The sequence below is a fragment of the Capra hircus genome, chromosome 5 (genome assembly GCF_001704415.2).
Source record: "Capra hircus breed San Clemente chromosome 5, ASM170441v1, whole genome shotgun sequence".
Lineage (NCBI taxonomy): Eukaryota > Metazoa > Chordata > Mammalia > Artiodactyla > Bovidae > Capra > Capra hircus.
The window spans coordinates 22,952,130-22,963,305 of NC_030812.1; positions in this window are offsets into that span (position 1 = coordinate 22,952,130).

Below are 11,176 nucleotides of genomic sequence, written 5' to 3' on the forward strand. Positions count from 1 at the left end.
TTTTTTTTTTTCCAAGCTTGTCAACCAGCATTTTAATAGTTAAAATAAACACAAATATACAAATGTATTCAAATAAGCATCAATGACCCTGAAAAGAGAAAGTGTTAGTCACCCAGGCATGTCTGACTCTTTGTGACCTTATAGACTCTAGCCTGCCAGGCTCCTCTGTTCCTGGTATTCTCCAGGCAAGAATAGTAGAGTGAGGAGTCATTCCCTTCTCCAGGGGATCTTCTCTTGCCCTTAATCCAGACATTCCTTCCCACCATCTCAACAGGTAGTGTGTGGATTACCCAAAGCATCAAGGAGCTACTTGAGATTCACGGAGCCCTACGTTTCTGTGGAGGGATACCACTGAGTATACCTGCTGGGTGGAGGTCCTTCCTGGTTTGCATTCGCCAGTCATTTGTTTCATCTTCCAGATAGCTTCACACACCCAAGTCACATAAGAATTTGGTCATTTTGAGGTGTGCTTTAAGTAGATCTTATTAATAGAACCCAAACTCCTCTTAGGTCCAGAGGAGTAACCTTCAAATTACTGAAGGCAATGCAAATGCTTTATGCCCCAGAGAAATTCTTTCGCAGGTGTCCCGCAACCTTCTAACTATGATTTTGCCATTAGTTCCAGCACCATGAGCAGCTGAGCCTGAGCTCCACCCCCTACAGTAGAGGGGCCTGTTACAGAGAAATTAGCCCATCTTTACCAGACAGGGAAGCCTTCTGTGCCAGATATGTTCAAGGACAAGGCTGGGTGTCTGCCACTTCTTGCTGGAAGACATGTTCACATGCAGTCCACAACTCTCAGCATGGGCTGCTGGGTGGTTAACCACGCAGTCACAACTGCCTCCTAGCAATAATAGCACAAACAACCTTGGGGCAGTTAGTTGACAGGTGAAAGAGAGAGGGAATAGTCACAAGAAGATGAAATGTAATTACATTCCTCCTCCTTAAAACCTCTACAGGATGAGAGGTTCTCTACAAATTGAGAACTGAGGTATTTGGGACAAGTGAGAATGGAAGTCTAGCGTCTCCTTGGGATAGAGCCAAGGAAGCTGGTGAACAAACAGAATTAAGAGAAGCTTGGGTTCAACAGTGTGGCTTGGGTCTGGATCAGGATGTCCACAGGATCTGTCTCACTAGCCCGCTAGACATCTTGCCCATAGGACCTTAGATTTACCTGGTCTCAAACTGAACATCCCTGCATTGCCTCTGTCCCGCTACTTCCTTTGCAAAGCCATCTCAGTGAATGATACCCCAATCTACCGCTTTATCAGAGAAAGAACCTAGAAGCCATTTTATACTTCCTCCCTCATCTTCCACACCTATCAGTTACCAAGTCCTATAGATTCTATCTTCCTAAATAATCTTTCTGACCAGCATTTCCTTCCAGTTTGTGCCACCAGCTGTCACAAAACTTGTTCTCTAATGTATGCCTGACCTTATTAAATTACAGATTGGATTATGCCATTGTCCTAGTCCAGTCTTTCCACGGCTCTCCATCATCTACCTGGAGGTTTCTTGAGACAATGCCTTCTGCTGCTGCTGCTGCTGCTGCTGCTGCTGCTGCTGCTGCTGCTGCTGCTGCTGCTGCTGCTGCTGCTAAGTCGCTTCAGTCGTGTCTGACTCTGTGTGACCCCATAGATGACAGCCCACCAGGCTCCTCACTGCCAGGTATTTAAATGTGCAAAGTTAATGATATGATATAGCCAAGCAGGAGGCAGTATGGACCTGGAAAAGACCTATCCCACTTAGAGGCATTCAAGCCTAAAGCTATTTTACAACAGCTGCGCTGCCCCAGTAAAACTCTTTCTGAGGTTATTTTGATACTCCTGTCTACACAACAGAGTCCAAACTCCTTAAACTCCCTGCGTTTAGCTCTGTGAGGTAGCCAGTATCTGCTTCTTCCGCCTTGTCTTCAGCTATTCTCAGTAAGTAGCTTTCATTTTCCTAGATTATTTTTCACACAGCAGTGCCTTTGAACATGATCTTCGCTTAGCCTGGGCCCCTCTTCTTTCCCTATCTTGCCTGGAAACTCTCATTTTGAGACCTCTGCTGCTGGCCTTCTGGAGTCCCAGGGGGAGTAGCACTCTGGACATCCATCTGTTATTGTTCTTCTTTCTCAACTTACAAATATTTATTTTTCTTCCCTACTAGACAGTACTTAGGGAACTTGTCTAAACTGCACAAATTATATGCTACAAAATAAACAGCAAAGGCAAAATTTTCTAGAGACAGTTTTCCTCCACAATATTTTAAAGGTTGAAAAAATATTGCTTGAATATCACAGAACACTTTTATTTATTTATTTATTTGGTGTTAATTTTGAGTATGTTTAGAGAGTTAATGGAGAATTTAAGGGGCATCTGAATATGCACTACTCTATGACTTTAGACACTCTGCCCACAAGACTTTATTGAATATGATATTGCAACAATCTTTCTTAAACTTACTAGTTTGTACTGCTGCTACTAAGTCGCTTCAGTCGTGTCCGACTCTGTGCGACCCCATAGACTGCAGCCCACCAGGCTCCTCCGTCCATGGGATTCTCCAGGCAAGAACACTGGAGTGGGTTGCCATTTCCTTCTCCAAAGCATGAAAGTGAAAAGTGAAAGTGAAGTCGCTCAGTCATATCTGACTCTTAGCGGCCCCATGGACTGCAGCCTACCAGGCTCCTCCGTCCATGGATTTTCTAGGCAAGAGTAATGGAGTGGGGTGTCATTGCCTTCTCCGATTTTGTACTGGGGTATAGCCAATTAACAATGTTGTGATTGTTTCAGGTGGACAACAAAGGGACTCAGTCATACTGTATACATGTATCCATTCTCCCCCAAACTCCTCTCCCATCCAGACTGCCACATAACATTAGATATTGCAAAAATCTTATGCAGAAAAGCTGCTTTAGGCCTTGATCAGTTTCACAAAATGTTAACAGGATAATATTAATTATTATTGTGAATTTTTAGTGTTCAAAAGAAAGAGAGGAAGAAAGAAACTGTTACAAGTTCCAGTGCCTTTTAAAAAGTCACTTGAAGAAATAAAAGGGAACTCAACTCCACTCCCACAACTGGGTCACAAGCTCCATTGGCAGAAGCAGCTGAGTGCTCAGTCACATGAAATAGTTCTATTTCTCAGAACTTGTCCAAAGGGACCTCTCCTGCCTGCAGAGATAGAAGTAAGGAAAAAAGAATCTTTCCTGTACCTTTAAGTTTGACCTGCTTCATTTGTTTCCCTCCCTTCCTGCCCATTGATTTAAGTCATTAGAGAGACATGGAAATAAAATGGGAAGTTGGAAAGGAAAGAGATAGTAAAGGATGAAGCGGGGGGCAGTAATGGGGTCTTTCGAGGTATCCATGCCTGCAGTGGCTGAGGTTAAATGAAGTCTATTACAAAGCTACAGTAACCTCGCCACTTTCTACCTTGCACATAACAGGTTGAGCTCTAGCACTGACTTAAAGGTGAGTGGTCTGGAGTGAACTCATTCATTTGTTGTTCACCAAATCCTCCCAGAATTCTTATTTAATAATTATTGTTAAGATTATACATGATTTTATTCTTATTAACCAACATGAAAGTGATTAAGATTTGGCTGGGAAAAAAAATACAAAGGCATTCTATTCTAATATAAACATGCTAACAAAAGAAAATTGGGAAAATATAGAAAAGCATACAGGAAAAAAACCCACCTATACTCAAGGGTCTGTATATAATTATGACTGTATTGTATGTACTTCTTACACTTTAACTTTGTTACAAGCTCTTGCCTTGTTTTTAGAAACTAGTTTTTTTTAAATAGTTACAAATTTTGAAGTGGATATTGTAATTTATATAACCATTTATTACTAGACTTGATTTTTTCAAAGATTCTGGAATAGCAATATGGATTTAACCCTTTTAAAAACCCTCAGAACCAGCAATGAGTAAACAAGAATGCCTCCAAGATGGTGTAGGCAGCAGTAGGAGAAAGATTTAGAAAGCTTTTAGCCATTGGTTTCTTTTACCCAAGAAAAACAAGTACAATATCATGAATTACAGACAAAAGCAGGAAATACTCTGAAATTTCCTCAAGAAAAATGTACTTAAGTCTTTATTGACTTGAAGTTCCCACCTTTAGCAAGGCTTTGGGGGAAGAGAGGAATGTTAAACAAGGAGTACAGATAAATGAGGGGTGGTGTAAAGATATGAAGTTGGGAATAAGAAAACACAGGCTCTTAAGTGACACCCTGAAGAGTTTTTCTCCCATTGCTGCCTTGGATGGTGACTAGACTATCTGATAAGCTTGCCACAAATCCTTAGGTGGAACCCTTTCTTAAAGACCTTTAACAACCATTTGTTAACAGTAATCTCCTTTCTACCCTAAGTGTCTTTTCTCCAAATCATTCATCTTTTCCCACGCTCTTTATACTTTACCAGCAACGGAGTAAGGGGCAGATGTTGTTTCACAGAATGCATGTGGCTGGAATCACTACTGTGGGAAAGAATGCTTTGAAAGGAATAGAGAATTTAGAGTCTCCCTAAACAGAATTTTCCTGGACTTTTGTAGCAGTCTGGGGGAAACGTGCGACTATTGTTATACTTTCATTTGATTTTCACTTAAATCAAATTTTTTCTTAGATAGTTATCTTAAGGGACTTCCCTGGGAGTCCAGTGGTTAAGAATCTGCCTTCCAATGCAGGGGATGTGGATTCAATTCCTGGTTGGGGGACTAAGACCCCACATGCTGCGGAGCCTGTGCACCACAACTAGAAAGAAGACTACACACCGCAATGAAAGGCCCACCTGCCACAACTAAGAGCCAGCACAACCAAAGATAAATAAATATTTTTAAAAAGAAGTTTATCTTAAAATTTTGAACTCATTCTGTTTTGCCAAAAGTGTTTTTAATTATTATCGCAGTTTGTCCTCATGAAACTCTGAGAGATGGGGGTGGGGGGGTGGGGGGGCGGGGCAGGTATTAATACTTCCACTTCAGAAAGAAAACAGTTGGAGATAATAAAGGAACTGCCATCAGAACCCAGACAGCTTGTCTTTCAGCCCAGTGTGCCATTCCCTATAGACTAGACTGTCACAGTGGCTTTGGCAAATGGCATTGTTAGAAAACCTAATGACAAATGGCTCGTGCTTCTGTGATCAGGTATCTCACAACAGTTTTGTACTACAGTTTCAAACCTAACATAAACCCTGAGAATTTTTCTCAAGTACATACTGATGTATTCTATCTTAAAACCTCCCTGTGCACATGTGCTATGTCAGTTCAGTTGTGTTCAACTCTGTGCAACCCCATGGACTGTAGCCTGCCTGGCTCCTCTGTCTGTGGGATTCTCCAGGCAAGAATACTGGAGTGGGTTGCCATGCCCTCCTCCTGGGACTCTTGCCCACCCAGGAATCAAACCTGCATCTCTTATGTCTCCTGCATTGGCAGGAGGTTCCTTACCACTAGAGCCACCTGAGAAGCCCCAAACCTCCCCTAGTTTCTTCAAATGTGAATTTTAAAAATCTTTTATCTAATTAACCCACCTATAAGTAGAAACCAAAGATAATTTTATCATTAATTTTTCTAAAAAGTTGAGAGATAAAGACAAATCTTCACATACAGTACCATATTTGAAAAACTATGGTTGAGATTTAAATGGTAAGCAAAACTATGAAATGCAAGCGTGTCTCTTAAACGCCAAAAAACTACACTATGTGTGGCTTAAATAAATGAATATTTATCCTGACATTACCGGACTCAGTCAAATAAAGTAGAACAATACTTTTTTTCGATGATTAGCTATATAAATGTTCAGCCTGAAAAATTCATCAATAGAAAACACATCTGTGTACGGATGTTTGCCTTTTAAACTAATGTGACTTGATAAAAAACTGGAATACAGAAGACCCCTGAAGAATATAAAACTGAAACAGAAGATGTCTTCTAAACATAATGCTTTAATGTATTACTAATTTTCTTTTCAAAAATGAAAGGAAACTGATCATGCAAGCTACCTTCACTAGAGATAGGGGGAATCTGTGTATGCATATGTGTATGCATGTGTGTGTTATTGTCAAAGAGCAATTTTCAAGAGCCCTCAGCTAGCCTCTGAATATAGTTGTAATTTAGCACTTGAACACCCTGAATTAAATGCTGTACTCTATATGGAAATACTACTTTGTACTGTTTCATGTTTCCTGAAAAGACTGCAAGTGTCTTCAGGTTAAGAACTCGGTCTTCTATTTCTTTTGTATCCTCCACAAAAGTATTGAATTTAAAGAAGTAAATTCATCCAGTGTTCCATGAGAACCAGTCCAACTAACCATCCAGTCTTTGAAATAAGTTATTCTCATTCTCTAAGCTACAAAACGCAAACCAAATGTTGTCATTATTATTTTGTGAAACATCTTGACCCTACAGTAATCTGCATTTGTATGATATGGTTTCAAGTATGATGATGATAGTGATGATGACTTTCCTATGGTCACTCCCTGAAGGTTTTAAAGCCTCAGACATATTTGTAAATGTAATGAAGATGGTAAGGCAGTAACTGAAAGCAGGGAGTCCAGCATCGTTGAATCTCTTGTAAGTTGTTCACAGCATGTGGAGAGACCTCTTAGGAAGGAGAATTGGAATAATCACATAGTTATCTGGGAGCTCAGCCACATTAACTCATATTGACCTATAAGTATTACTGGAAAAATTCTTGTCTTACTCAAATCTATAATCAATTCCTTTTCATGTGACAGGTATTTACTAAAACTGCCTTTGCCTTGTTCTATCTGGTTCCAGACAATTTCTGTCCCTACAATCTGAATTTTGATTTACAATCTTATGAGCAACTCATGACTGTAATATCTTATTATTGAATGCCACATCTGGACTGACAGTGTCACCTGATTCCAACTTTGACTCTAGCTTCCTAATAAAAAATTCAGACTCCTTTTGTCTTTGTCTGGGACTTATAGGTGGGTCTGCTTCAGATAGTGGTCCTTAATCTTTTTGAGGGGTTCCCTGAAAATATATGAACACTGTGAACTCATCTCCTCTAAAAAAGATATATATGTTCACAAACACACAGAGATTTGCATACAATTTCAAGAGGTTCATGATCCTTTAGAGGCTCCTTATATGGAACATCTACTGGTAGTAACCTACAGTGTAAAAGAAAAAAACCAAACCCTACAAAAACAATGCACACCTATATAATCTAGGATTGGTTTTTATATCTATCGATGAATAAGTTCCTTTCGACTTACAGATATAAGGGAGAAAGAGACAAACTCAGCTATGCAGAACCAAATTAATGAACTTATATGGCTCTGACCTACAAGTTTCTAAACAGCCAGAAAAGGTCAAAGACCTCCTCTGTTTCAGTCACTACAAACAGATACAATTAACCTTTGCTGGAGTTTGATAAAAGCTAGTTCTTGTCTTTATGACTTCCAAGATTTTCCTCCTAAAAAAAGTCACCAACATGATATATGTATATTGTAGAAATGTTGGAAAGTGAGGAAAAGCATAAATAAGAATTTTTTAAATCCCTCACAATCCCAGCAATAAAGGCACCCAATTGTCAATATTTTAGTGCACTAATTTTCAGTCTTTTTTATTTATATTTGTTAGACTTTCTCAACCTCCTTCCTTCAAATTCTCCTTCATTTTTATATAAGAACCTTTTTTGCATTCAAAGACTTAGTTCAATCTTCAGGCATATACAAAACTTCCAGGTGGTCTAGGACTTCTCCCAGGCCTGCACACTTTTGAGCTGTGAGTGCAAATTCACCTCCCAGTTATCTTTATCTAAACAAAGCCTGGTCTTTAGCTAAAGGTTAGGCATCCATAAGAGACTGCTATTGTGTCTTCTGTTTATTAGCTCTGCATCAATGTTTGTCACTGTGATGATAATTATAGTTCTGGAATCCTGAGTTCTACTCTTGTGTCCACTGCCATCTTCCAGTTTTGTGAACCAGACTGATTACTTAACTCATCTGTACTTCAATATTCTCATCTGTAAATGAGCACCTGGAAAGTGTGTAGAGCAGACTCTCTAGGAAGCACTCAGCGGATGCTAGCTGTCACCACGACCATTCATACATTGTTGTTGTCTCCATTCCTCTGTGATCTTTTCTGTGTTGTGTTAGTCCTGCTGTCACTTTTGATCAAAGAGGTAAAGACTCCCCTTTTTAAACATGATCACGGCCCCCAAAGTAACTATAATTATTTAATATCATAAAATATTCAGTGTTCACATTTCCTAATTGTCTTCTAAATGCCTTGTTGTTTGACTCTAGAGCAAAACAAGGTCTGTACATTGCAACTGATTAATATGGGTTCTCTTATGAGCAGACATCCTTTTTTTCACCTTTATTCCCAAATGCAAATGTAAAATTGTTGGGTAGCAAAAACAACCCTCTTCAAATGAAGCAGAAGTTCAAAATGCTGTCCTGGAGGAGTCGGTGAAAATGTCAAGTCATTGCCTTTGCCGAGGAGATAAACACTCAGCGTATACCTTTCTCTGAGTGATAAAGACGGAAAGAAGGAAGTTTGCTTCCCAGTAAACTTTTTTATTAGCCACAGAGAACTGCATTACAAACATGATGCTCATGAAACAAAGTGCTCTACAATAAGCAGGAATTGAGGAAATAGAAAATGGATTGCAAATCTGGAAACCATTCCTTTATTTCAGTGAAAGAGAAGATTCTAAATGGTCAAAACAGTCTACTTTTAAAGTTCTGCAAACGGGGGTTGGCTTGATGAATCCTATTTAGGATTTTTAATCCTAAAGCTTGAACCTATTAAGGCTTTTCCATTTTCAAACTTTTCTCACTCCATTCTAGTCTGTCTTTGGTAAAAGAAAAAAAAATCACTTTAAGTGACAAGAAATTAATCCAAGAGTTCCACTTTCATTGTTAAGACTGTCAGTTCCAGATTCCACCTTAAACAAAGCTCCCTTTTCATTTTAAAACAGAAAGAAACTTCAGTGTTAGAACACAACACACACAAAATAATTATCACGTAATAGAAGCAAGATAAGCACACAGTAATATAGTGTAGGGGTTAAGAACCTGGACTGCAAAGACAGAACACTGCCCTCTGTTTCTTTGCCTGTAAAATGGGGACAATAAACAGGAATTGCTTCATAGAAGAGCTGCTGCTGGGGTCACTTACATGAGATCATGAGAAGCACCCAGCACTGGCTAACACTCAGTAAAGACTGGCTGTTATTATGATGAGAAAGACTCAGGAAAGGACCTTTTGTCATGACTGGTTTTATCACAGAAGTTTACTTCATGGTAACATTGTGAGTCAGTTACCACAGAAGGCAGCTAGCTCGCCTCGCTGCACAGACATTTTTAAAAGAACCCAGGTCAAAGAAGTATTCTATACAGGCAGTGTTAAACTGTTTCCCTCTCTGGGGTTCCAAACATTTGAAAACAGTACAAGAGGCTCTGTGTATAAGAAGTTCTAGGTAAGACAATACTGTGGTAAGCGAACTAAACAGCGATTAACTTGAAATCGGACTCTGATCCCAAAGGGAACCAGCCAGAGTAGCCCAGTTCTAACTGGCCCTGAGGAGGAAAAACAAGCTTGCATCTATCTCAACTATGATCTGGCTAGATATGATCTAAGCTTTGAACAGTGCCTTTCAGGTGGACAATACACATTAGTCAACACTAAGGAGGGAGCTTTGAGCTGGGGTGTGAGGAACCGACACAGGGAAATGAAGACCTAACACGTGATTCAGCCTTTCTCTACTCCCTCATTTCAGTCACACAAGTTTCCTTTTCTGTTAGGTTTCTCTCAAATAATTGCAATAAGGTATTAAGTTAATCAGTTAACAAAAAGGGATGGTAGTTGCTATTCATAGTATCATTCAATGATTTGTTGCAGAATTCCTTTTAAATGAAGTTCCCTCCCTCATAATGCAAAAACCCACAGCCCTTCCCAAGGCCTTCTCCAAATCCCTGAGGAAAGGAGGGAGAAAGAGATCTTCAAAGAAAATTTCCTTATTAACACCTTAATCTTATGTTTCTTTAAATGCTTTCTAGTTTTAAAGGACTTTTAGATCCATGGTTGTAGCTTAGTTAAGCTTTGTCCAAGATAGTATAAGTACTACACATTTGAGAGGTGAGGAAAAGCTACCTATGGTAGTTAGGCACGTGTGCGACTTGAACTCAAGAAGTTTTCAACCAAGTCCTACAGTCTGGAGGCAGAAGCATGTAACCCTGTGCTCACACTCACTAGTTTTATGCTGCTGCCTTTCCTGCCTTTGGTGAGCTGATTCCATGCATCTTCCTCTTTCCTCCCCAGTTAATCCTGATTGGTGTTTCACCTCACATAATTACTACATAGGAAGGACTTGAGGGAACCAACATTCACCCAACCAGCATTTATTGAACGCCACCTAGAAACCAGACCTTTGAAGAGTTTTAAGCAGAGAGAAACTTAGTCTTTCTTGTCACTTAAAAAGACTACAGTGAGATTAATAACTTTATCAATTTGAACCAATGATCTAAAAATAATATTTGCATGTTAACTGTACTGGGGTCCCTACCTAGCTGTGCTCTGTCCCTGTTTGTAAATCTGGAAATAAACTTCAAGTGGCTTCTCTAAGAAAGTTAAGGCCTAGAAAATGTCTCTGCACAGCCTTGATAAGGTTTCCAATTGTGCCTTGGTAAAACCTAATTTCTCCTTATTCAACATTAAGTCATTGTACAATCTTGCACATGCTAGGTTCTGAGGGCAAGATGAGTTACATGCAGTAGTTCTTAAACTAAAGGAGGTCAAGGCCTAGAAAATCAAGACTAATGCACACTCTGAGCTCTCCAAAGCCTTCCCCCTCCTCTGAATGGTCAATCCTCACAGTTCCCTGGGCCAGAAGGGGAACCCACCTCCCCGAAACCGTCTGCAGGCACACTAGTCTTTTTCTTTCATTTCGGAGGACTCTCGTCATTCCCTCCCTCTCTGTGCTTCGCGTAAGTCCCAGTTCCCTACGCCTTGAAAATGCTCCCGGTCAACTTAGCTCCTCCTCCTCCTTCAGCCTCAGCTCTTGGCCTGCTGCTTTTTTCTGACTTGCAGATCTGGTCAAATCTCCCCATAAAACCCTCTACCACCTGAGACCTTGTCACATTTGTCGTTTTACACGTACTTGGGTGATTGCTTAATATTTGTCGGCTCTCAGGTGCCTACGCTCCGGGCAGGGCA